At 37.1% G+C, this 26807-nt stretch overlaps 4 non-coding genes across 4 annotated transcripts; 2 read left to right on the forward strand and 2 right to left on the reverse strand.

Annotated features, from left to right (window-relative positions):
- Window positions 1-725: 725 nt before the first annotated feature.
- Window positions 726-798, reverse strand: TRNAF-GAA (transfer RNA phenylalanine (anticodon GAA)). The gene has a single exon. It is a non-coding gene; the product is annotated as a tRNA-Phe (tRNA).
- A 1667-nt stretch (window positions 799-2465) lies between these two features.
- On the forward strand, window positions 2466-2538 carry TRNAT-UGU (transfer RNA threonine (anticodon UGU)). Its single transcript has one exon. It is a non-coding gene; the product is annotated as a tRNA-Thr (tRNA).
- A 1220-nt stretch (window positions 2539-3758) lies between these two features.
- Window positions 3759-3845, reverse strand: TRNAS-GGA (transfer RNA serine (anticodon GGA)). The gene has a single exon. It is a non-coding gene; the product is annotated as a tRNA-Ser (tRNA).
- An 8619-nt stretch (window positions 3846-12464) lies between these two features.
- On the forward strand, window positions 12465-12536 carry TRNAR-UCU (transfer RNA arginine (anticodon UCU)). The gene has a single exon. It is a non-coding gene; the product is annotated as a tRNA-Arg (tRNA).
- The last annotated feature ends 14271 nt before the right edge of the window (window positions 12537-26807 follow it).

The raw sequence follows: 26807 nt of genomic DNA on the forward strand, positions 1-26807 counted from the left end.
TTTCAAGAACGCGAATCTTATGATATGGTGGGAATCTCTTATGATAATCATCCGCGCCTTAAACGTATCCTAATGCCTGAAAGTTGGATAGGCTGGCCCTTACGTAAGGATTATATAACCCCCAATTTTTATGAAATACAAGATGCTCATTGAATGATAAGAAATTCATGCTCACTTATACAACACAACTCCAGATTTTATTCAAGTCAAGGAATATTTTTAGGTTCTTTTCCTAGATGAAACGGAATACCTATTTATAATTAATTCCTAATTATACAAAAGCATTCCAGATAGACTGAGCAAAAAAAGGGTTTCATTTGGATTCCCCTATTTTGAAAATCGCATATTAATTTCCTTCATATGAACAGAAAAATAGGATGACTCAAAGAAGTTCTCTACCAGGAACTTTGTACCGCGCACATTACTTAGCACAACTAGGAAAATAAGATAAGATAAAGATAAGCAAGACTAAAAAAATATTCGTCGGAATAGCGGAATACAAAATTAAGAAACGCAAAAAAATAAAGGGGAATCTCACCCCCTTCTTTATCATAAAGAAAAGATATATTTTAAAACTTCTTTAAAAAGAAAAAGAAGTGCCTCTATATTTATATTATAGATTTATCCACTTAGATGAATAAATATTATTAATGAATATGTATCACAATCCATCTCGAGGTATTTGGATCAATACCTATTCGGTGGATCTTTTTTTTTTTTTTCTCTGCCAGGAACCAGATTTGAACTGGTGACACGAGGATTTTCAGTCCTCTGCTCTACCAACTGAGCTATCCTGACCTTTTCTTGTGCATCATCCTAGTAGAGTATTTGTATCTATGTCAATTAAAAGGACTAAAAATTAATTAAAGTATTTCAAATTTTAAATTTGAAAATGGGGGGGGTAGTCCTATGCATTGTGCATGGTTTACTTAAATAAAACTTAAAAATAGAGTGAATAACCAAGATTTCTTGCCGATACTCTAATAAAAAAGAAATCTATTCAATGAATAGGATAAGATCCATTGAGTTCTCTTCGCATTCCTTTGTGAAAGAGTAGAATGAGAAAGCTAATGAATCTTAAACCCATTGCATTGATAAAAAGAAAAAAAAGTGCATTGATAAAAAGAAAAAAAAAAAGAGGATAAATAATAATAATATAGTATAGTTAGGGAATAAAAGAGGATTTGGGGATAGAGGGACTTGAACCCTCACAACTTATAAAGTCGACGGATTTTCCTTTTACTAGAAATTTCATTGTTGTCAGTATTGACATGTAGAATGGGACTCTCTCTTTGTCCTCGTCCGATTAATCCACTTTTTTAAAGATCTCGAAAACTTTGAATTTTAATTGAAGAATTTGATTATTCAATATTCGATTGGAGTGGATTCACAATAATGAAAAAAAAAAATTATGATATGAGTTTTTTATTTCATAATCATTATCATTTCTAATTTCATTTTTAAAAAAGATAAAGAACCTATATTATAATTAGAATATAATATGAGTTCTGTGATTAATCGTTTGCTATGTCAGTATCTATACGTGTTTATTAAATGTATAAGGTATAAAACCCCTCTTTCTCTAATTTAGAACTAGAAGGAATTCCACTAACAACACAACGTAATTAACTCGATTCGTTAGAACAGCTTCCATTGAGTCTCTGCACCTATCCTTTTCCTTTGTATTCTAGTTCGAGAACCCCTTGTTTTCTCAAAACACGGATTTGGCTCAGGATTGCCCTTTTTTAATTCCAGGGTTTCTCTGAATTTGGAAGTTACCACTTAGCAGGTTTCCATACCAAGGCTCAATACAATCAAGTCCGTAGCGTCTACCGATTTCGCCATATCCCCATTTCCCTCTTCTTTGAGACCAGGATTCCTTGTGTAATTTCATCCATCTCTTAGTTTTTTTTTTGAATCATTGAGTTCATCACTCAACGTAGTCTAGCAGTTCAGTTCGACTCTATTTGAGAGACCTCGCTTGCTTATTGCAATTCAGAATTGAATTGATTCTATCCTTGATGTATTTGCAATTCAATCCGAATCAATATATCCAAAAGTTTTTATCTCCCCCACCTCCCGTCTTACTTTTTTATAGTATTCAAAATTATACTATAACGCTTGATATTTATTCTTTTTTTCTAATCAGAATTAGCAATTTTATTTACTCTGACTCTATGTTCCCCTTAGTGAAATATTAATCCTCAAATTATTAACAAATAATAAAGTCTATAATGATCGAATGAAAATACCAATAAATTCTATAATTTTATTTTTTAATATCCTATAGTTAAGCATATCAAGCTAACTTTATCTTTAAGAAGTTTTAGTATTTTTTTATTTTTATAAGTATAACTTCAAATTTAGAACTAGTTAATAGCTAAGATTAATAACTAATATCTGAGATTTTACGGATTTCCTATACTATACCTATTTCTATTTGTTACACTATTTCCGTTATGTAAGCCCACTTAGCTCAGAGGTTAGAGCATCGCATTTGTAATGCGAGGGTCATCGGTTCAAATCCGATAGTCGGCTTTTTTTTCTCTATCGATGTTCTACGAACAAGAATCTCTTTTTTTCCGAATTAAATGGAGAATCCAGGATCTTTTATGTTTTTTACCTTACAATTTTGCTAGATACAAAACAATAAAATAAATAATATATATACAAAAAAAAAAGATTTTGATGAAATTCCATTTTTTGGGGTACTTTAGTTGATTTTACTCTGTTTATCCTGTAGTTTAATTCAGTTTTAATTTCGATGTATTCTGTAATGTAAATACAATGAAATTAATTGTGTAAAATGAAATTTCAATAAAATAAAAAAAGGAGTCTTCATGTCCCGTTATCGAGGACCTCGTTTAAAAAAAATACGCCGTCTGGGAGCTTTACCAGGACTCACTAGAAAAACACCTAAATCCGGAAGTAATCTTAAAAAAAAATTCAATTCTGGGAAAAAGGAGCAATATCGTATTCGTCTTCAAGAAAAACAGAAATTGCGTTTTCATTATGGTCTGACAGAACGACAATTACTTAGATATGTACATATCGCTGGAAAAGCAAAAAGGTCAACAGGCCAGGTGTTTACTACAATTACTTGAAATGCGTTTGGATAATATCCTTTTTCGATTGGGTATGGCTTCAACCATTCCTGGGGCCCGCCAATTAGTCAACCATAGACATATTTTAGTTAATGGTCGTATAGTCAATATACCAAGTTTTCGTTGCAAACCCCGAGATATTATTACTACGAAAGATAACCAAAGATCAAAAGGTCTGGTTCAAAATTATATTGCTTCATCGGACCCGGGGAAATTGCCAAAGCATTTGGCGATTGACACGTTGGAATATAAAGGACTAGTAAATAAAATCCTAGATAGGAAGTGGGTCGGTCTCAAAATAAATGAGTTGTTAGTTGTAGAATATTACTCTCGTCAGACTTGAACTTAACGAAAAAAGGAAAGGTTCATAGAATTTTCTTCCCCTTCCCCTTTCCCCGAACTAAATCGCCCTAAGACCATTACCATTAATTTGTATTTTCCCATCAACTAGCTAAAATTGATTAACCCTAGGATTAGGATCCTTTTTTCTTTTTTCCTCTATGTGTATTTTACATACCACAGTAATTTGCTATAGAGAATTTCTAATTTCTATTAAATCAAAATAAGATAATATAAGATATTATATTATTGCTGGAAAAAATTGTTATTTGATTTGATACATTGTGATCCTTAACGTTGATGAATTAAGAAAAACGGAAAGAGAGGGATTCGAACCCTCGGTAAACAAAAGTCTACATAGCAGTTCCAATGCTACGCCTTGAACCGCTCGGCCATCTCTCCTACATAACTTATTATGGAAAATAAACTGAGTGAATAGCGAGTTTTCTTATTCCTGCAGTACAGGTACAACCGCAACCACTCGGGGGTTCCATAGTTCTATTGGAAAAATTCCTTTTGATCTAAGTGGAAGGATACAGGATTTTTTACTAGAAATTGCGCTCGCTATAAAATAAAAGTTTTAATTTGGGTTTTCCCGCAACTAAAGAAAAAGAAAATGGAAGAATTCTTCTTATTGCATAATAAAATAAAGAAACCTTAGAATTCCGTTTGCATAAGATACGCTACACCATACTATCGAAATCAAAAATAGGGTATGAGACAATTAATAACTTTGAAAACACGAAATAGTTGATAACATAAGTTGTTGTTCAGAAATAGGAAAGTGGAATGAAATCCAGTCTTAGTCAAATATTTCATATCTCTTCGTGTCCAAGCAGAAGGAAAAGGATACAATTTGAGCTGAGCGGAAAATCCATATCTCTCTTATCCATTTAAAGCATATGGATTTAGAGTAGAGCATATGGATCAATCTATTTATAATTATAAGAATCGAATGTGTTTGTTTTTATGTTATTTTGTGAAGGAATGAAAACAATTCTATATAGAATGGGTTGGGAATTATGCCTAGATCCCGTGGAAATGGAAATTTCATTGATAAGACCTCCTCAATTGTAGCCAATATTTTATTGCGAATAATTCCGACAACCTCAGGAGAAAAAAAGGCATTTACTTATTATAGAGATGGTGCGATTTGACTCTTTTTTTTGCTTTTTTTTAGCCCTACCTATACCTCAGTCTTACGAAAAAGAGAGGGGGGTTGGCATAGAGAGAACCAAATTTGTAAAGCAAACAAACCCACGCTTCGGGAAGGTGAGGCGAACTAACAATTCCTTCCGTCGTGTATCCTCGATTGATGCGGCTTCAGATACTTCAATTGTAGATTTGAGTATTGAGCGAAAGGTTACACCTACAGGATATGGTATGGTATGGATTACAGGCCAATCCTACTCTATTAGTATCCGTAGGCAGCATAGGGGAGAAAAGCACTACACCTAGAAATAGGAATCAACAAGAGAAAAACTTTGTTAGAAATTACCCCTTTCCTGATCGGTATCAGGGCTGGGAAGAATGGTTGGGATAACAAACAACCATCAGGTTTGTACTTTGGATACCCCTATAACCATCAAAGATCGTTGAAGTAGCTAATTCCTCTAAATAGGAGGCGTTGAGAACAAAGAAATTATTGGAGCTATCGTTTTCCTCTAGCATTAATAGAATTCATTGGTGTTAAGAAAAACCTCTTGTGGGAAGGTTGGCTAGAGATTTCTTGGAAAAATACCAGCCCCTTTCGGTTCATAATGAGACGGGACTAATTCTATTTTGATTCTATAGATTATTTCGCTTAGTACTATTATGTACAGAAGGGAGGAGCCGTATGAGATGAAAACCTCATGTACGGTTTTGGAACGGAGATTTTTTGAATAGAATGAACGACCGTAACGGATGTTGGCTCAATCCGAAGGAAATTATGCGGAAGCTTTGCAAAATTATTATGAAGCTACGCGACTAGAAATCGATCCCTATGATCGAAGTTATATACTCTATAACATAGGCCTTATACACACAAGCAATGGAGAGCATACAAAGGCTTTGGAATATTATTTCCGGGCACTAGAACGAAACCCCTTCTTACCGCAAGCTTTTAATAATATGGCCGTGATCTGTCATTACGTGCGACTATCTCCACTATAGAAAGAAAAAAAAAAAAGAGAGGATCAAATTTTCTAGTAAATACTAGAAAAAAAGGGCTTTCTACATAGGGATCGTAAAAACAACGATTTTTCCCTATCAGCTGTAGGAAGGAAGGACACTTCACGAGAATCAAAAAACGAAGAAAGTATGGCCTATACTACTACTCTATGGATAAAGTTTCTCAAATTGATAGAGAAAGCACCGTAAAGATCAATTAGTGAGCGACTGGGTCGATACAACTAAAAAAAACTGCTTACTTATCCCATGATATGGGGCAAAATTTAGGAATCCGCTTATGTAATAGAGCCGATCCACTAAGGGATTAAGCAGCGGTGTAGTATCAGATCCCAAAGATAGTAAGTTCTTTTTTCTTTCTTATGGAAAAAAGTCTTTTTCAAGGATTCTATAGAGATTTCATATATGAAACCGGGATAGTTACCTCTCAGAAAATTTGAACGAAGGCTCTATATCTATCTATGCTTCATTCTTCTGAAGGTGGGAAAAAAGATCAAACTGATTATTGATAAAAATTAGGGTTTGAAACTTAGGTAATTAATTTCTTCTGCTTAACCCAAGAACAAATTGGATCGATTTTTGATAAATCGAATTCAGTTAAGATAGGGGAAATTCAGATAGCAATTTCTGAGCCGTATGAGGTAGGAAACTCTCAAGTACGGTTCTAAGGGAAGGAACTTCCTATTCCGACCGAGGAGAACAGGCCATTCTACAGGGTGATTCGGAAATTGCGGAAGCTTGGTTTGATCAAGCTGCTGAATATTGGAAACAAGCTATAGCGCTTACTCCGGGAAATTATATTGAAGCACAGAACTGGTTGAAGATTACGAAGCGCTTTGAATTTGAATAAGACCATGCTCCTTCTTTTTCATAAAATGGGTGGTTTGGTTGTTGATCCATTAATCAAATAAATTAGGTCGTAAGATCGAATCAAGAATTTCATTATATCCATTTCTTATACCTTCTATTTTATATGATATTTCATAAGAATAAACCATAGGGATAGGGTCTAGAATAGAAGTAATAAAGTGAATAAAAAGAGGGGGCAATCTAAATATTGCTAATATATTAGGACCATCTTATTAATAATTCTAATGAGTTATCTTGGAATTTAGAATCAAATAAAAAACCCTATATTATGCTCAAGGAAAGTAGATATAGATAGGAGCTTATGCCCTCAAAAAAAATACACTAGTTTCTTAAATTAAAAATAAAAAAGATTTTTTTCTTACGTCGAGAAATATTTGTTTTTCAAGATAAACAATGTCCGTTAGGCACCTAATCTTTATGTCATAATAGACCCGAACACTTGCCTCGGATTGACTTCAATATATAATTGCTCCAGTGAATAACTAAAAAAAAAATAGAAGGATGGTAGATAGTAAAGAAAAGAACTAATCACAATATCTATCTTTCAAAATCTATCTTTCAAAATCTATCTTTCAAAATATATATCTTTCAAAGATTCACTAAAAAGACAGTTGGCGGGTCTCTTTGTATGTCTTGTCCGGAAAGAGGAGGACTTAATGATTATTCGTTCGCCGGAACCAGAAGTAAAAATTGTTGTGGATAGGGATCCTGTAAAAACATCTTTTGAGGAATGGGCCAGACCCGGCCATTTCTCAAGAACACTAGCTAAGGGCCCTGATACTACCACTTGGATCTGGAACCTACATGCTGATGCTCACGATTTCGATAGTCATACTGGTGATTTGGAGGAGATTTCTCGAAAAGTCTTTAGTGCTCATTTCGGGCAACTTTCCATTATCTTTCTTTGGTTGAGTGGCATGTACTTTCATGGCGCCCGTTTTTCCAATTATGAAGCATGGCTAAGTGATCCTACTCACATTGGACCCAGTGCTCAGGTAGTTTGGCCTATAGTAGGGCAAGAAATATTGAATGGTGATGTAGGCGGGGGTTTCCGAGGAATCCAAATAACCTCTGGTTTTTTTCAGCTTTGGCGAGCATCTGGAATAACTAGTGAATTACAACTCTATTGTACTGCAATTGGTGCATTGATTTTTGCAGCGTTAATGCTTTTTGCTGGTTGGTTCCATTATCACAAAGCCGCTCCCAAATTGGCCTGGTTCCAAGATGTAGAATCCATGTTGAATCACCACTTAGCGGGATTATTAGGACTTGGGTCTCTTTCTTGGGCGGGGCACCAAATTCATGTATCTTTACCAATTAACCAATTTCTTGACGCTGGGGTGGATCCTAAAGAGATACCACTTCCTCATGAATTTATCTTGAATCGGGACCTTTTGGCTCAACTTTATCCTAGTTTTGCCGAAGGAGCAACCCCTTTTTTCACTTTAAATTGGTCCAAATACGCAGAATTTCTGACTTTTCGCGGAGGACTAGATCCAGTAACCGGTGGTCTCTGGCTGACCGATATTGCGCACCATCATTTAGCTATTGCTATTCTTTTCCTAATCGCAGGTCATATGTATAGGACCAATTGGGGTATTGGCCATGGACTTAAAGATATTTTGGAGGCTCACAAGGGCCCATTTACAGGACAAGGCCATAAGGGTCTTTATGAAATCTTAACAACGTCATGGCATGCTCAATTATCTCTTAACCTAGCTATGCTAGGCTCTACAACCATTGTTGTAGCTCATCATATGTATTCTATGCCTCCCTATCCATACCTAGCTACTGACTATGGTACACAACTTTCCTTGTTCACACACCACATGTGGATTGGCGGATTTCTAATAGTCGGTGCTGCTGCACATGCAGCAATTTTTATGGTAAGAGACTATGATCCAACTACTCGATACAACGATCTATTAGATCGCGTCCTTAGACACCGCGATGCAATCATATCCCACCTTAACTGGGTATGTATATTTCTAGGTTTTCACAGTTTTGGCTTGTACATTCATAATGATACCATGAGTGCTTTAGGCCGTCCACAAGATATGTTTTCGGATACTGCCATACAATTACAACCTATCTTTGCTCAATGGGTACAAAATATCCATGCTACTGCGCCTGGCGTAACAGCTCCTGGTGCAACAACAAGTACTAGCTTAACGTGGGGAGGCGGCGAGTTAGTAGCAGTAGGTGGCAAAGTGGCTTTGTTACCTATTCCATTAGGAACCGCAGATTTTTTAGTCCATCACATTCATGCATTTACCATACATGTGACTGTATTAATACTTTTGAAAGGTGTTTTATTTGCTCGGAGTTCCCGTTTGATACCCGATAAAGCAAATCTAGGTTTTCGCTTTCCTTGCGATGGGCCTGGCCGAGGGGGAACATGTCAAGTATCCGCCTGGGATCATGTTTTCTTAGGTTTATTCTGGATGTACAATGCAATTTCGGTAGTCATTTTCCATTTCAGTTGGAAAATGCAGTCGGATGTTTGGGGTACTATAAGTGATCAAGGGGTGGTAACTCATATTACAGGGGGAAACTTTGCACAGAGTTCCATTACGATTAATGGGTGGCTTCGAGATTTCTTGTGGGCACAGGCATCGCAAGTCATTCAGTCTTATGGTTCTTCATTATCTGCATATGGTCTTTTTTTCTTAGGTGCTCATTTTGTCTGGGCCTTCAGTTTAATGTTTTTATTCAGCGGCCGTGGTTATTGGCAAGAACTCATTGAATCTATCGTTTGGGCTCATAACAAATTAAAAGTTGCTCCTGCTACTCAGCCTAGAGCCTTGAGCATTATACAAGGACGCGCTGTAGGAGTAACCCATTACCTTCTGGGTGGAATTGCCACGACATGGGCATTCTTCTTAGCGAGAATTATTGCAGTAGGATAGTGGCTAGGAGGATTTGAAAGGCATTATGGAATTAAGATTTCCCAGGTTTAGCCAAGGCTTAGCTCAGGACCCCACTACTCGTCGTATTTGGTTTGGTATTGCTACCGCACATGATTTCGAAAGTCATGATGATATTACTGAAGAACGTCTTTATCAGAACATTTTTGCTTCTCACTTTGGGCAATTAGCAATAATCTTTCTATGGACGTCCGGAAATCTGTTTCATGTAGCTTGGCAAGGAAATTTTGAATCATGGATACAGGATCCTTTACACGTAAGACCTATTGCTCATGCGATTTGGGATCCTCATTTTGGTCAACCCGCTGTGGAAGCCTTTACTCGAGGAGGTGCTGCTGGTCCAGTGAATATTGCTTATTCTGGAGTTTATCAGTGGTGGTATACAATAGGATTACGCACCAATGAGGATCTTTATACTGGAGCTCTTTTTCTATTATTTCTTTCTACGCTGTCCTTAATAGCGGGTTGGTTACATCTACAACCCAAATGGAAACCAAGCCTTTCGTGGTTCAAAAACGCGGAATCTCGTCTCAATCATCATTTGTCAGGACTTTTCGGGGTAAGTTCTTTGGCTTGGACAGGACATTTAGTTCATGTTGCTATTCCCGCATCCAGGGGGGAGTACGTTCGATGGAATAATTTCTTAGATGTATTACCCTATCCCCAGGGGTTGGGACCCCTTTTGACGGGTCAATGGAATCTTTATGCCCAAAACCCTGATTCGAGTAATCATTTATTTGGTACCGCTCAAGGAGCGGGAACTGCCATTCTAACTCTTCTTGGGGGATTCCATCCACAAACACAAAGTTTGTGGCTGACCGATATGGCTCACCATCATTTAGCTATTGCATTTATTTTTCTCATTGCCGGTCACATGTATCGAACTAACTTCGGAATTGGGCACAGTATTAAAGATCTTTTAGAAGCGCATACTCCTCCGGGGGGTCGATTAGGGCGTGGGCATAAGGGCCTTTATGACACAATCAACAATTCGATTCATTTTCAGTTAGGTCTTGCTCTAGCTTCTTTAGGGGTTATTACTTCCTTAGTAGCTCAACATATGTACTCTTTACCTCCTTATGCATTCATAGCACAAGACTTTACTACTCAAGCTGCTTTATATACTCATCACCAATATATTGCAGGGTTCATCATGACAGGGGCTTTTGCTCATGGAGCTATTTTTTTCATTAGGGATTACAATCCGGAACAGAATGAGGATAATGTATTGGCAAGAATGTTAGACCATAAAGAAGCTATCATATCTCATTTAAGTTGGGCTAGCCTCTTTCTAGGATTCCATACCTTGGGCCTTTATGTTCATAACGACGTCATGCTTGCTTTTGGTACTCCAGAAAAGCAAATCTTGATCGAACCTATATTTGCCCAATGGATACAATCTGCTCATGGCAAGACGACATATGGGTTCGATATACTCTTATCTTCAACGAATGGCCCCGCTTTCAATGCGGGTCGAAGCCTATGGTTGCCCGGATGGTTGAATGCTGTTAATGAGAATAGTAATTCGCTTTTCTTAACAATAGGACCTGGGGATTTCTTGGTTCATCATGCTATTGCTCTAGGTTTGCATACAACTACATTGATTTTAGTAAAGGGCGCTTTAGATGCACGCGGTTCCAAATTAATGCCAGATAAAAAGGATTTTGGATATAGTTTTCCTTGTGACGGCCCAGGGCGCGGCGGTACTTGTGATATTTCTGCTTGGGACGCATTTTATTTGGCAGTTTTCTGGATGTTAAATACCATTGGGTGGGTTACTTTTTATTGGCATTGGAAACATATCACATTATGGCAGGGCAACGTTTCACAATTTAATGAATCCTCCACTTATTTGATGGGATGGTTAAGAGATTACCTATGGTTAAACTCTTCACAACTTATCAATGGATATAATCCTTTTGGGATGAATAGTTTATCGGTATGGGCGTGGATGTTCTTATTTGGACATCTTGTTTGGGCTACTGGATTTATGTTCTTAATTTCCTGGCGGGGGTATTGGCAGGAATTAATTGAGACTTTAGCATGGGCTCATGAACGCACACCTTTAGCTAATTTAATTCGCTGGAGAGATAAGCCCGTGGCTCTTTCCATTGTGCAAGCAAGATTGGTTGGATTAGCTCACTTTTCCGTGGGTTATATATTCACTTATGCAGCTTTCTTGATTGCCTCAACATCAGGCAAGTTTGGTTAATTTAGTTTGTTTTTTTGTACTGTATCAGCACCTAGTTCATTACTCTTGATAGAGAGGGAGGATCTGCCTTTTTAGATTTCTTTTTCTATTTATTTTTCCATCTAGGATTAGAACCGTATACTTGGTAATAATAGCAACGACACATTATGGCAAAAAAAAGTTTGATTCAGAGGGAGAAGAAGCGGCAGAAATTAGAACAGAAATATCATTTGATTCGTCAATCTTTAAAAAAAAAGATAAGAAGCAAAGTTTCTCCCTTGAGTTTGAGTGAAAAAACGAAAATGCGAGAAAAATTGCAATCCCTACCGCGTAATAGTGCACCTACACGCCTTCATCGACGTTGTTTTTTGACCGGAAGACCTAGAGCTAACTATCGACATTTTGGGCTATCCGGACACGTACTTCGAGAAATGGTTTATGAATGTTTGTTACCGGGTGCAACAAGATCCAGTTGGTAAGGATAAAATACCCTTTCGTATTTGTATGGATTTCTGGAATTGATAATCATAGAGGAGCCCTCTTTACCATTCTGTATAAATGGACTATTCTATTTGTATAGATATTGGTAGAGGGGCGTATCCAACCCTCTTTTATCCACTAGTTACCCCTCTTTAGTTTAAGAGTATAGAGCAGTTTGGTAGCTCATAAGGCTCATAACCTTGGGGTTGCGGGTTCGATTCCCACTACCGCCTCCATACTCCTTCTTTATGATATATGCATGATATAATATATACATCATGCATTTGTATCTGGATTTTTTGATTTCCTAAAAGAGTTTTGGTCTAACAGTTTTTTCTCGGAAGAAGCAAAAAAATAAAAGAAAGAATAAAATATGAAAGAAAAGCGTCCATTGTCTAATGGATAGGACAGAGGTCTTCTAAACCTTTGGTATAGGTTCAAATCCTATTGGACGCAATCTTATTTCTATCTATTCTTTAAATAACTATACTAAACTAAAAACAAAGAAAACTTTTTTGCATGATTCAAATGAAAAAGCTTTCTCAACGATTCCTATTCTACTAACAAGAGTAGACATGCAAAATTTATTTGTTACTGAAGAGAAAACCGTTCCAGCTGTTCCTGAATAGCTTCCTTCAAAAGGATTTCCGCTTGCTCGGTGAATGTCTTGCTAGAAGATATAATTTCTTGGAATTGAGGTTTAGTATCTTTTAGATGTTTACGTAACTCATCCAGAAATTTATTTACCTGTTCAATTTCTAACGAATCAAGATATCCTCTTGTTCCGGTATAAATAGTAGCTATCTGCTCTTCCACTGGAGAGAGGATTTGCCTGGGATTGTTTAAGCAATTCCCTTAATCGTCGACCCCTTGCCAATTGATTCTGACTTGTTTTATCGAGAGCAGAGGCGAATTGTGCAAAGGCTTGTAACTCTGCGAATTGCGCTAGTTCCAATTTTGATTTGCCAGCTACTTGTTTCATGGCTTTAATTTGAGCCGCGGATCCTACTCTGGAAACAGAAATACCCACATTAATAGCGGGTCGAATTCCGGCATTGAATAGATCCGCAGATAAGAATATTTGTCCATCTGTAATGGAGATTACATTAGTAGGAATATAGGCGGAAACGTCTCCAGATTGAGTCTCAACTATTGGTAAAGCGGTCATACTTCCTTCGCCTAAAAGAGAATTTAATTTAGCGGCTCTTTCTAAAAGGCGTGAATGCAAATAAAAAACATCCCCTGGATAAGCCTCACGTCCGGGAGGTCTTCTTAATAGAAGGGACATTTGGCGATAAGCTTGTGCCTGTTTGGAGAGATCATCATAAATTATTAAAGTATGCCGTTCGCGGTACATAAAATACTCAGCCAGGGCTGCTCCCGTATAAGGAGCGAGGTATTGTAATGTAGCAGGTGAATCCGCCATTTCAGCTACTACAATAGTGTATTCCATGGCCCCCTCCTCATGGAAAGTAGTTACTACTTGAGCTACGGAGGATGCTCTTTGACCGATAGCTACATAAACACATATTACACCTTGCCCTTTTTGATTGAGAATTGTATCTGTGGCTACTGCTGTTTTGCCAGTCTGTCTGTCCCCAATAATTAACTCTCGCTGACCGCGCCCTATAGGGATCATCGAATCGATAGCAATAAGCCCTGTTTGAAGAGGTTCGTATACGGAACGCCTGGAAATTATACTTGGAGCAGGAGATTCAATTAAGCGAGATTCGGAAGCTATAATTTCGCCTTTCCCATCAATAGGTTTAGCCAGAGCATTTACAACACGACCCAAGTAAGCCTCACTCACGGGTATCTGAGCAATTCTTCCTGTTGCTTTTACAAAACTTCCCTCTTGTATCATCAACCCATCGCCCATTAATACAATCCCAACATTTTTGGATTCCAAATTCAGAGCAATACCCCTAGTACCTTCTGCAAATTCGACTAATTCACCTGACATTATTTCACCAAGACCTATAATACGAGCAATCCCATCCCCCACTTGAACTACGCGACCTATATTCTCAATCCCTACTTTCCTATTATATTGTTCAATACGTTCGCGGAGAATTTTATGAATTTCGTCGACTCGAAGGGTTGCCATTAGTGTTTCTTGACTCTTTTTTCGGAAGCAAGGGGAAAAATAATGCCTAAATTCTAAACGAAAGTAGAAGTTCAAGGCCTAATTAATTTAATTATTTCTTCCATTCCAGGGACCCGAGAATGCCAATATTAGCACGAATCGTACGGAAATGTAACTCGGTATTCAAACAACTATTCAGAGTTCCTAGAGCTCCTTGTACGGCCTGTTGGAAAACCCGCTGTCGGACCTGATTCATTGCCCTTTGTTTTTCAAAATAAAGGGTTTCGTTTTTAGACTTTTCCAATTGTTCCAAACTAATAGAAGTAGCATTAATCAAATTTGCTTTTTCTCGTTCTATCTCAGAGTATCCATTCATTCGATACTCATCCGCTTCTAGTTCGACTTTCTGTAATCGAATCCGAGCTTTTTCGAGTTGCTCAATGGTCCCTCTACGCAATTCTTCTGAATTTCGAATAGTACTCAAGATCCTCTGTTTTCGATTATCTAATAAATCTTTTAATGAAAGTAGATTATTTTGTAAGTTTACAACTTTTATGATCTCTTCCCGAACCAAACATGAATCTTTCGATTCATTTGGCTCTCACGCTCCTTTTTTTTTTTCTATAGCTATTTCCATATCTTTTTTTTAAGTAATGAGCCTATCCTCTATCTTCTTTTTTATGTTTATATTTCAATATACCGAAACCTATATAAGACTAGATAAATATTAAGAGGACTCTTCCGCCTAGATAAAAATATATCATGGTCAGCAAAGTTGTTTCTTTATTTTTATTTGCCCTCTAGTTAATAATTTCAATTTCATTAAGAAAAACTAACTAAATAAATGGAAAATGAAAATTAATAGAATTCTTTTTTATTTTTTTTTTCTTCAAATCCAAAAAATTTCTCTTTTTTATACATAGGTCGTCGATTCGGCATTGGTTAAAAAAGGGCAGGGTGCCCCCTTTTTTTTCTAGTAAATAGTTCAAACCATTTTATCGATATGAGTGTTCTATATCAGATAAATTTTACATTAGCTATTTCCCGTTTAAATTGGTACTAATACTAATATAGTTGTAGAAAGAGTACCTCTTTTTGCCTGGACTTCAAGCAGTTTAGCTTTAACCGTGTTAATGGTCTCACATTCTTGGTTTATAGAGAATCAAAGTTGATTTACCAATGAGTCGCGAAATGCTATGGTTCTTCCATATGATTTCTGAATTTATTCAGAAGTAATTCGTCGAGATCGTGCACCCTTTTCTTATTTATCCGAAAAATACTAAAAAATATTATAAAGTGCAGCCGGATAGATCCAATCTATTCTTGAAATAGACAACTCGCACACACTCCCTTTCCAAAAAAAATCAAAACACCAACCACTACAGTTAGATTTATTAGATTTGTTGCTAAAATATCGGTATTAAGCCCGAAACTGCCAGCGGATGGCCAGTGAGCTAAAAAAACGAAAGAATGGGTTACATTTTTCATATGCTCTCCTCTTATAGATAGGACGAACAAAGAACAAAGTTTTTCGATCACTTACTTCGCTCGCCCTTTTTTGATCGGTTTTTTTAATGCAAATAGATTCAATCTAGTAATTTCTTTTAGATTAAGTCTTACGTCTTGTTTGACCGGTGAAAGACTTCCTTTGTTGAAATGTTCTGTTCCCAAAATTCCTAAAATAAAAGGAAAAAACTTTCCACTTTCCTAAACTAAGGACGGGAAATAAGAAGGTGAGCATATCTTCTAAATTAATAATACTCAACTCAGCCCTTCCTAGAATGGGGTATTATCTGTCCCGATAAATAGATAATTCCAGGAGTAATAAATAGGAGTAAATTAAATAAAGTATTGATATAATTGGAATTGTGGAAGCAAATACCAATTTACTAAAAAAAGAAAAAAGTATCTAATCGAAATCGAAAGAATTTTTTTTTTAAGATTAAACAAAAGGGTTCGCAAATAAAAGCGCTAGTGCCACAACTAGTCCATAAATTGTTAAAGCTTCCATAAAAGCTAGACTAAGCAATAAAGTACCTCGTATTTTACCTTCTGCTTCTGGCTGTCTCGCAATACCTTCTACAGCTTGTCCTGCAGCAGTACCTTGACCAACTCCAGGTCCAATAGAAGCAAGCCCTACGGCCAATCCAGCAGCAATAACAGAAGCAGCAGCAATTAGTGGATTCATGGTGAGTAGTTCCTCGTGTCAAAAAAAAGAAATGGTTAAGGATACAATCAACCAATAAATTCTTACTTCTAAGCTCTATTGGGGAGAAGTAAAGTAACTAAAAAGTACAAATTGAAATCAAATTGAAATGATAATGTGAATTGTCCGAACTACATAGAAGGGAATTCCATATCCATATATCGGATTAGATAATGAATCTAACCTAGGAATATATAATATAATATCCTATATATATACATTTGTTTCTTCTATTTTGTTTGCATATTTTCTCATTTTCTATTGAATCGGATTCTAAAATCATTGCTTAAAGTGGAAACCTGCATAAAAGAGGACTCCACTTATAGACATTAAGGATATTATAGTATAGATCTAGCCTGACTCCACCCTCCTTAATGCATATATACTTTGAAAATTCCATAATATAGTCTATTCTATTCTCTCTCCTACAACTCTAGGCTATATATTCATACGCATTTCTAACTATTTTTTTGCAACCAAGCAGATTATCTGGAACCATGCATGAATTGAGCTAAGCTGCAAAAAAAAAAAATACTATTTCCAAAAAGAGTCAATTCAATGATGACCCTCCATGGATTCACCTATATAGGCTGCGGCTAATGTTGCAAAAATAAGAGCTTGAATACCGCTTGTAAATAATCCAAGAAACATGACCGGTATAGGGATTACTAAGGGGACTAAAGAAACAAGAACAACAACGACTAATTCATCCGCCAATATATTCCCGAAAAGTCGAAAGCTAAGCGATAATGGTTTTGTGAAATCTTCTAGGATGTTAATTGGTAAAAGGATTGGAGTTGGTTTAATATATTTCTCGAAATAGCTCAATCCTTTTTTGCTAAGACCAGCATAAAAATATGCCGCTGACGTGAGTAAAGCTAAAGCAACAGTAGTATTTATATCATTCGTGGGCGCTGCTAATTCCCCATGGGGTAACTCTATAATTTTCCAAGGTAAAAGAGCACCCGACCAATTCGAAACAAAAATAAAAAGGAACATAGTTCCAATAAAGGGAACCCAGGGACCATATTCTTCTCCAATCTGAGTTTTGCTCAAGTCTCGAATAAACTCAAGGACATATTCAAAAAAATTCTGACCGTCGGTCGGGATGGTTTGTGGATTCCGAACAGCTATGACAACTGAACCTAGCAAGATAGTAATTACGACCCAAGAAGTGATGAGTACTTGGGCATGAATTTGGAAACCTCCTATTTGCCAATAGAAGTGTTGGCCTACTTCTACACCCGATATATCGTATAACCCCTTGAGTGTTTTAATGGAACAAGGTATAATATTCATATTGTCCTCTGATAAAAATTGAACTTCAAAAAAGGAATTCTTTTGATTCAACCATCTCTTTCTCAACTCAGCAACTTGAAGTATTAATCTTATATTTAGGATACCAAGAAAGCACATCAGATCATAATATATATCAATACCCTCTAATATATATCAATATTCCCCTTCTTTTTTCTATGCAAAAAAAATTCTATGCAAAAAAAAAGATATAGTAAAGTAAGTGATTCCATAAATTTACGCAGTTGCCCAAGAATTCACTATATATTCTTAATCAACGATTTCTTATATAGAGAGAACGGCCCTCACAAATTGAAAATACTAATTTGTTAAGAATCAATCGAATTGAAGTCATAGTGTCATCGTTGGCTGGAATCGATATATTCGCGAGATCCGGGTCACAATTTGTATCGACTAAAGAAATAGTAGGAATCCCCAAAATGGCACATTCCCGAAGAGCTATATACTCTTTTTGCTGATCAAGGACGATCACAATGTCTGGCAATCTCGTCATATATTTGATCCCGCCGAGATACCTTTGCAAAGTAGATAATTTTCTCTTCAAGATTGCCACATCTCTTTTTGGGAGATGGTGGAATTTTCCCATTTTTTCTTCTGCTCTTAAGTCTCTAAATTGAGAAAGTCTAGTTTTCGTAATCGACCAATTCGTTAACATACCACTGAACCACTTTTTATTAACATAATGACAACGAGCCCTTATTGCAGCTGATGCTACTAAATCTGTTGCTCTTTTTTTGGTACCAACAATTAAGAAACTTTTTCCCTGACTTGCTGCATCAAAAACTAAATCACAAGCTTCTGATAAAAAACGAGCCGTTCTAGCGAGATTTATAATATGAGTACCTTTACGCTTTGCCGAAATGTAAGGGGCCATTTTAGGATTCCATTTCTTAATACCATGACCAAAATGAACTCCTGCTTCTATCATCTCTTTCAAATTAATGTTCCAATATCTTCTTGTCATTTTTTCCACACTTCCTTTTTTTTAATCCTACCATTCCATTACGGAATTTAGTTCTTTTTGAAGATTAAGAAAGATCCGAAATAGCTTGAAATAAATAATAATTGTTCCGAGAGAACCTTGTACTAAGATAAGAGTTGGCCATTGATACATGGTATAAACATAACCACCTTAATGAATTAACTGACTTGTTTTACTTATTAAAATAAAAATCTTAAAAATCTAAAATTTGACCTGTTAGTGTTCTAAGTTCAAAAGTCTAGTAAAGTAAAAAATATTTTTATGGGGGTTCTTATGTCTCATAAAAATTGTTTGTTACGTCAGAATCTGAAGAAACTAATTCTGTATGGAGAAACAAAAAATCTCTCATTTCCGACGCGAATAGATTTTTTTTTTTTATTTCGAAATAAAGGTTCTTGTCTTGTGGGGAACGATGCACAAATTTTTGGAATCCGGTACCAACAGGTATAATCCCCCCCAGAACTACGTTTTCTTTCAAGCCTTTCAACCAATCAATGCGACCTCGTAGGGCAGCTTTTGCTAAAACTCGAGCAGTTTCTTGAAAACTTGCTTCAGATATGAAACTTTGGGTATTCAGGGAAGCCCTTGTTATTCCCAATAAGATTGCCCGATAATAGATCGATTCATCCAAAGCTCGTCCTGCTCGTTCCGCTCGCAATAGTCCGATTAATTCCCCAGGCGAAAAAACATTAGACATTCCATCTTCGGAAACCCGCACTTTTGATGTTACTTGGCGTATAATAATCTCTATATGTCTATTATGGATCTGTACCCCTTGGGATCGATAAACCTTTTGGATTTTATTAACCAAAGAGATACGACTTTGGGCTATGGTTAGCTCAGCTCCAATCAAGAATCCCCAAGGGACCCCAAGAATTCTTGGTATACGCTCATTCCAATCCTCAATTCTCCTTTCGAGATTCGGGGATAATGAATCAATTGAACGCGCTTCAAAGATTTGTTCCACTTTTGGAAGACCTTGCGTTATGTCACTAGATCTCGATTTTTCATATATAAACGTAACTAACCTATCTCCCTTGTAAAGGATTTCTCCATAATGACCATTAACAGTTGCTCCTGTAGTGGCCAAATAAGGTTTAGCTGCTCTTATAACAAAGGAATTCATATTTACAATGAAAATTTGACCGGATTTTTTTATGTGCGATTTAAATAGACATACATTTTCACAAATAAATTGTCCAAGGTGAATTATTGCCAATGTCTCTTCCCAAGAATCATGATGGACAAAGTGACAATTCAAAAGGAATGGATCCAACATTATGTTACTATCGAAATTAGAAATCCTTTTATTTTCATCTATTAAAGAGTATTTAAGTTCTTGAAGTACTTGGAAGGTTTGTTTTAAATTGTCAACGAACAAATATTTTTTTAACAGGATTTTATTATGCGTTAGTAAATAGTAAGATGAAGAAAAATGCGATATACTAGCTACAATAGCGCCTAAGGGCCCAAAAATTTCTCGAATAGGAATTCTAGGATTCCATTCTTTTATCGCATTGGGATGTTTTGAATTCTTGAATAAACCAATTCGAGAACAGTTGGATGCCGACAAAATCATCAAAGAGTGGTATTCTTTATTTCGATTCAACAAAGTGCCAATAGCTTCTGGATGTTGGCTAAGTGATTCAATCTTCGCCTTGGAATAAAAAGAATTGATATTGGCGCGATCTAACCTATTATGGGGAATCGGTCCTGCACTTGTCCTACCATACCTTTTTCGTGTATACGAAATAGTGGACTTGACTAACTCAATTCTTAGGAAATCGCGAATAAGATCATTTGCTCTTACCTCAACAAGGGAAGCACCAGCCTTTTCTTTTTCTTCTTGTTCCCAATTCACTACTAAGCAAGTTCTAACAAATTGACTATTTGTGTGATAAATTCTTTGAGTTAACTTGCTATTTTCATGAGAAATAAAATTGACAAGTCGAATTTGGAGATTATTTTCTTCTTGCAAGAGATCCTGCGGGAAAAGTGTTGCTAAATTTCTTCCTTCGTCCATTTCATATGCCACTGTAGGGCGAACGGAAACAAAATACTTTTCCTTGCTCTTGAGAATTTTTTTCCGTTGAACATAGACCCAATTTTTCCTTTTTTTTGATTCCTTAGAATCTTTTTTTTGTCTTTCTGGCGGTATCAAACAGCCACCTAATATCTTATCCGCCTCTTCAGGAAAATGAATATCTCCGGAAAATATTTTGAGTTCCGTATGGCTTTTTTTTCTCTTCACTCGGACCAGTCCGCCTAGTCGACTTCTTGTATTTTTTGTGAGTTGTGTATTCACTCCAATAATACTATTGTCAAGTATCTTTAGGGATGAAGATCTCGGCAAGATATGAAGTTCTTGAAGAATGAAAAAAAACCGATCTACTTCTTTTTGGTATTTTAGACTAAATTCTTTTGTTCCTCGATGCTCAATCAAACCCTCTTTTTTTAAGATGGAATCTTCCTCTGGGCTCTCGTATTCGTCCTCTGAATCTTCTTCTGAGTCTTCCTCTAAAGTACCATATTTTTCCTCTGCGCTTTCCCCGGGGCTGCCATATTCGTCTTCTGAGTCTTCCTCTAGAGTTCCATATTCGTCCTCTTGGGTCCTATATTTGCTCTCTGGGCTCCCATATTCCTCTTCTGAGTCTTTCTCTAAAGTCCTATATTCGTTCTCTGGGTTCCCATATTCGTTTTCTGGGCTCCCATATTCGTCTTCTAGGGTTTCATATTCGTATTCGTCTTCTAGGATTCCATATTTAGATTCTTCTAGGGTTTCATATTCATATTCGTCCTCTCGGGTCCTGTATTCGTCTTCTAGGGTCTCATATTCCTCTTCTGAGTCTTCCGCTCGAGTCCTATATTCTTCTTCTAGGGTCCTATATCTAAATTTAACAATTCCTGAACCCTTTTTATCTTTTCTGTATCGGGGATCGTCAAAATAAGCAAAAATAGTATTTCTACGTAAAACACCCATAAGGGGGATTTCAATCGAAATCCCAAAACAGGATATTAGTTCTTTCTCTTGTTCTTGATGATATTGTAATGGAATGACGAACCTATTTCTTCGCTTTTTCGCCAACAAATCTGAATTATCTTGAAAAATAGAAGGATAGATAAAATTCCAATGGCCATTGGACATGATTCGATCCGACGTTGAATAATCAAGAATTTCCCTATCTTTTTTACCATAAGTATTCATTTGATCTTGATCCTTGTGGAGTGAAAAAGACGCTATACTGGATCTGCACATACTTACTGACAATATCCATAAATGGCTTGTTTTTGGTAATCGGCGAAGATTACCATATTGATATTCGGGCGCATGGTAAACATCAGTACTCCAGTGCATTTCGCCGTCTGATTCAGAATAAATATGCTTTTGTACCCTTTCTTTAAAATGTAAAGTGGACGTTCCGGCACGAATCTCCGCAATTACTTGTTCGGATTTTACATATTGATCATTTTGCACTAGAATCAAGCTTTTTGAGGGAATATTCACACTATATAGAATATCTTGACTCTGAATAGTTACATGCAAGTCTATATAACATAGAAAAGCAGGCTGCCCATGACGGGTACGTGTGGGGTGAACCAAATTCTCATTGAATTTTATTTTTCCATTCGAAGGGGATCGTACAAGGTCGGCAGTACCCCCTGTGAATACTCCGCCAGTATGAAAAGTTCTTAATGTTAGTTGAGTCCCTGGCTCCCCAATTGATTGACCTGCAATAATACCTACGGCTTCTCCCAATTCGACCAGATCACTATGAGTAGGACTCCGGCCATAGCATAATTGACAGATCCAAGAAGTGCTTCGGCAAGTAAAGGGGGTTCTAATATATATTGGTTGTGCTCGAAATGGTTGTGCTCGAAAGGCAGTTATGAATCGATTGACTAATCCAATTCCAATATCTTGATTTCGCGCGGCAATGCATCGTGAACCGATATATATATCGTCTGCTAATACACGACCAATTAGTGTTTGGACAAAAAGTTTTTCCGTCATCCCATTTTGAGGACTTACAGAAATACCTCGGATAGTACCACAATCTCTTCTACGCACAATAATATGTTGAACTACTTCAACAAGTCTACGTGTAAGATATCCAGCATCTGCTGTTCGCACAGCAGTATCTACAACCCCTTTGCGGGCTCCATAGCAGGAAATTATATATTCTGTCAAAGAAAGTCCCTCGCGTAAATTGCTTTGAATAGGTAAATCAATCATTTGTCCTTGAGGGTCCGACATTAATCCTCTCATACCTACTAATTGGTGTACTTGAGATGCATTTCCTCTGGCTCCTGAAAAAGACATTAGATAGACTGGATTAGAAGGATCCGTTATCCGAAAATTTGAATTCATTTCTTGTTTCAAATATTCACTTGTCGCATACCATATCTCAACAGATTGGCGTAATTTTTCTACCGCGTGTACAGCCCCATAATAATAGTGTTTCTCCAAAAGAAAACTCTGTTGTTCCGCGTCTTGGACTAACCATCCCTTAGAGGGTATTGTTAAAAGATCCTCGATTCCTAACGAAATCGATGTAGTAGTGGCTTGATGGAAGCCCAGAGTCTTTAGTTGATCCAGTATATGGGATGTATATCCCATTCCAAAATGATCTATTAATCTGCTAATAAGTCGTTTCATACCAGTTCCGTCTATCTCTTTATTATGAAAGACCAGATTGGCCCGTTCCGCCATACATAAGTACCCCCTTTTCGGCTGAGTAGGATTCGACAATTGCTGAGTAGGATTCGACAATGGGCCTGAGTCAGTGATTCGAAAATTTAATTAACTTAATTGCCTCAATCTCAATCTGGATTCGCGTGGCAAATAATGATGATACTAGGGAAATCGGAATGCCCCCCGAAAGGGGAGGGGCATCGCCGAATCTAACTTTCTTGTTTAGGTAGTGTATGAATAGGCCTGACTAAATCCTTGTATGGCTTCCTCTATTTCTCTATAAAAAGAAATATGACCAAGAGTGGTTCGAATGTATATCGAACGAATTTCTTTTTTTCTATTTCCCATTATTAGATAGTGGGCATAAATCTCATGATAAGTCCCCAAAGATTCATATTGAACTTCAATCGGAACTTCTCTTGACCCAATGACGCGTTGATCCAGGTTCCATCGTAGCCACAAGGGACTATCTAAACTGATTAGTTTTTGTCTATAAGCTCCCAGTGCATCATAAGAACTAGAAAAATGGGGTTCTTTATCTTTCCTATATTTAAAATTATTATTATTATTGTAATTTACTTTTAGATTTGGGTAGTTTCTGCAACTATTATATCTATTTGCACAAATACCTCGACGCTTTCCAATCGTTAATACATAAAGCCCGATAAGCATGTCTTGGGTTGGTACGCAAATAGGATCCCCAATAGCGGGAGATAAGAGATTCATATGAGAAAACATAAGTAAACGGGCTTCTGCCTGAGCTTCCAAGGATAAAGGTAGATGAACAGCCATTTGATCTCCATCAAAGTCCGCATTGAAACCCTTACACACTAATGGGTGTAAAGAAATAGTACGCCCCTCTACTAAAGTGGGTTGAAAGGCCTGTATGCCTAATCTATGCAGGGTAGGTGCTCTATTTAACAGTACAGGATGTCCCCGCATAACTTCTTGAAGTATTTCCCATACAATGGGTTCTTTTTCCCAAATTTTCCTTTTAGCAATCCTTACATTAGAAGTGGCGCGTTTCGTGATTAAATCGCGAATTACAAATAGCTGAAAAAGCTTTATTGCTATCTCTAGAGGTAATCCACATTGATGTAATGAAAGCGAAGGACCCACAACAATGACAGAACGCCCCGAGTAATCGACCCGTTTCCCAAGCAGAGTCTCGCGAAACCTTCCCTCTTTACCTTCAATTACATCTGAAAGTGATTTGTATACTTTATTGTGACCATCCCTCGTCGGTTGCCCGCGGGACCCACTATCAAGAAGTGTATCCACGGCTTCTTGTACCAATTTTTCCTGGCACATTACTAAATCTGCTGGCGCTAATTCACTTCTTTTTAATAGATAGGCAAGATTGTTGTTCCGACGGATAACTCTCTTATAAAGTTCATTAATGTCTGAAGTCACTACTTTATCTCCAGACCTATAAACAATAGGTCTCAATTCGGGAGGAAGAACCGGTAATAAGCACAAAACCATCCATTCTGGTTCTACATTTGTTTGAATAAAATGTTTCGCCAATTGCATGCGTCTAATCAAAAAAACTTTTCTTATTCGTCTTTTTCTATCTTCCCACTCATCTCCACTATACCCCTCGTCTTCTAATTCCTTCCATTCGACCAAAGAATTCTCTATAATAATTCGCAAATCCAAATCTGCTAATTGTTCTCTAATAGCACCTGCTCCTGTCGCAATTTCCCGATTTCGAAATGTTGCAAAGCCTGGGGTAGAAAAAAAGGGAGAAATGCTGTGGTTACAGGATGCAATTTCCTCTTCGAATAAACCTCGTAATCGTAAAAAAGTGGGTTTTTTAGTGCTGGGCCTAGCAAAAGAGAAATCGCCGTATACTAGGCCCTCCAACTTCTTAAGAGGTTTATCTAAAAGATTCGCGATATAACTAGGAAGACCTTTCAAATACCACACATGAGTCACGGGACATGCGAGTTTGATGTATCCCATTTGATATCTTCGTATCCGAGAATCCACAAATTCGACCCCGCATTTTTGGCAAAATCTTTCGTCTTCGTTTTCAGCTCCGCTCGCTCGAGAATTGCCACAAGCGCAAATCCCGCTTTTTATGGGTCCAAAGATTCTTTCGCAAAACAATCCATCTTTTTCTGGTTTATCGGTTTTATAATGAAAAGTAGAGGGCCTTGTGACTTCGCCAACGACTTCTCCATTAGGTAGGTTTTTGTTAGCCCAAGCCTTTATTTGTTGAGGGGAAACGAGTCCAATTTGAAGTTGTTGATGTTTATATTGGTCAATCATAAAATAGAAATAAGAAAAGAATTTATATTTATTCCGATCAAACTTCCTCCCTATTAACCTGGAAGTTCTTTTCAGATACAAGGAAATGATTCAGTTCTAGAGCCAAAGATCGTAGTTCTCGAACGAGCACTCGAAAAGATTCTGGAGGATCCTCATGATTAGGTATTCTTTTTCCCCAGATCGTAGCATTAAGTATTTCTTGGCGAGCTATAAGATGGTCAGATTTATAAGTAAGTATCTCTTGTAAAATATGAGCAACACCAAATCCTTCTAAAGCCCAAACTTCCATTTCTCCTACTCGTTGTCCCCCTTGCTTGGCTCTTCCTCTAACCGGTTGTTGTGTAACAAGTGAGTAGGGCCCAGTAGAACGCCCATGAATTTTCTCATCAACTTGATGAATTAATTTTAAGATATAGGACTTCCCTATTAGAACAGGTTGCTCAAAGGGGTCGCCTGTTCTTCCATCAAATATTCTGCTTTTTCCCGGGTACTCGGGTTCAAATACCCATGGATTTTTTGTTTCTTTACTGGCTTCATATAATTCTGAAAACACAAGTTTTCTTGAAGCCTCTTGCTCATATCTCTCATCAAAGGGTGCTATTCTATAATGTTTCTTTAGCAGATCCCCCGCTAATCCGAGCGAGCTTTCAAATATTTGTCCCACATTCATTCGGGAGGGTACTCCTAAGGGATTGAAGACCATATCAACGGGTGTTCCATCTTGCAAATAGGGCATATCTTGCCTAGGCAAAATTTTGGAAATGATCCCTTTATTCCCATGTCTTCCGGCTACTTTATCCCCAACTTTGATTTCACGTTTCTGTAAAATATATACACGAACCATTATGTCGAGCGGGTCCCTTTGGATCCATTTCACATCGATAACGCGCCCTCTTCCACCTATAGGTAATTTCAGAGAAGTTTCTTTTGAAGTGGAAACCTCAAGGCCAAATATGGCCCGTAATAATCCAGCTTCCGCGATATAAGATGATTCGCTCGCTATCTGAGGCGTTAATTTACCTACTAAAATATCACCAGTTTCTACCCAGGATCCCAACCTAACAACTCCATTTCTGTCCAAATTGCGGAGTAAATGTTCTTCTAGATGTGGTATTTCTTTAGTGATTTTTTCAGCGGAGCCCTGGCTTGTCGTATCCGTCTGAATTTCA

This window comes from Triticum urartu, unplaced genomic scaffold, assembly GCF_056163025.1.
Source record: "Triticum urartu cultivar PI428250 unplaced genomic scaffold, HENAU_Tu73 scaffold2, whole genome shotgun sequence".
NCBI classification, from domain to species: Eukaryota; Viridiplantae; Streptophyta; class Magnoliopsida; order Poales; family Poaceae; genus Triticum; species Triticum urartu.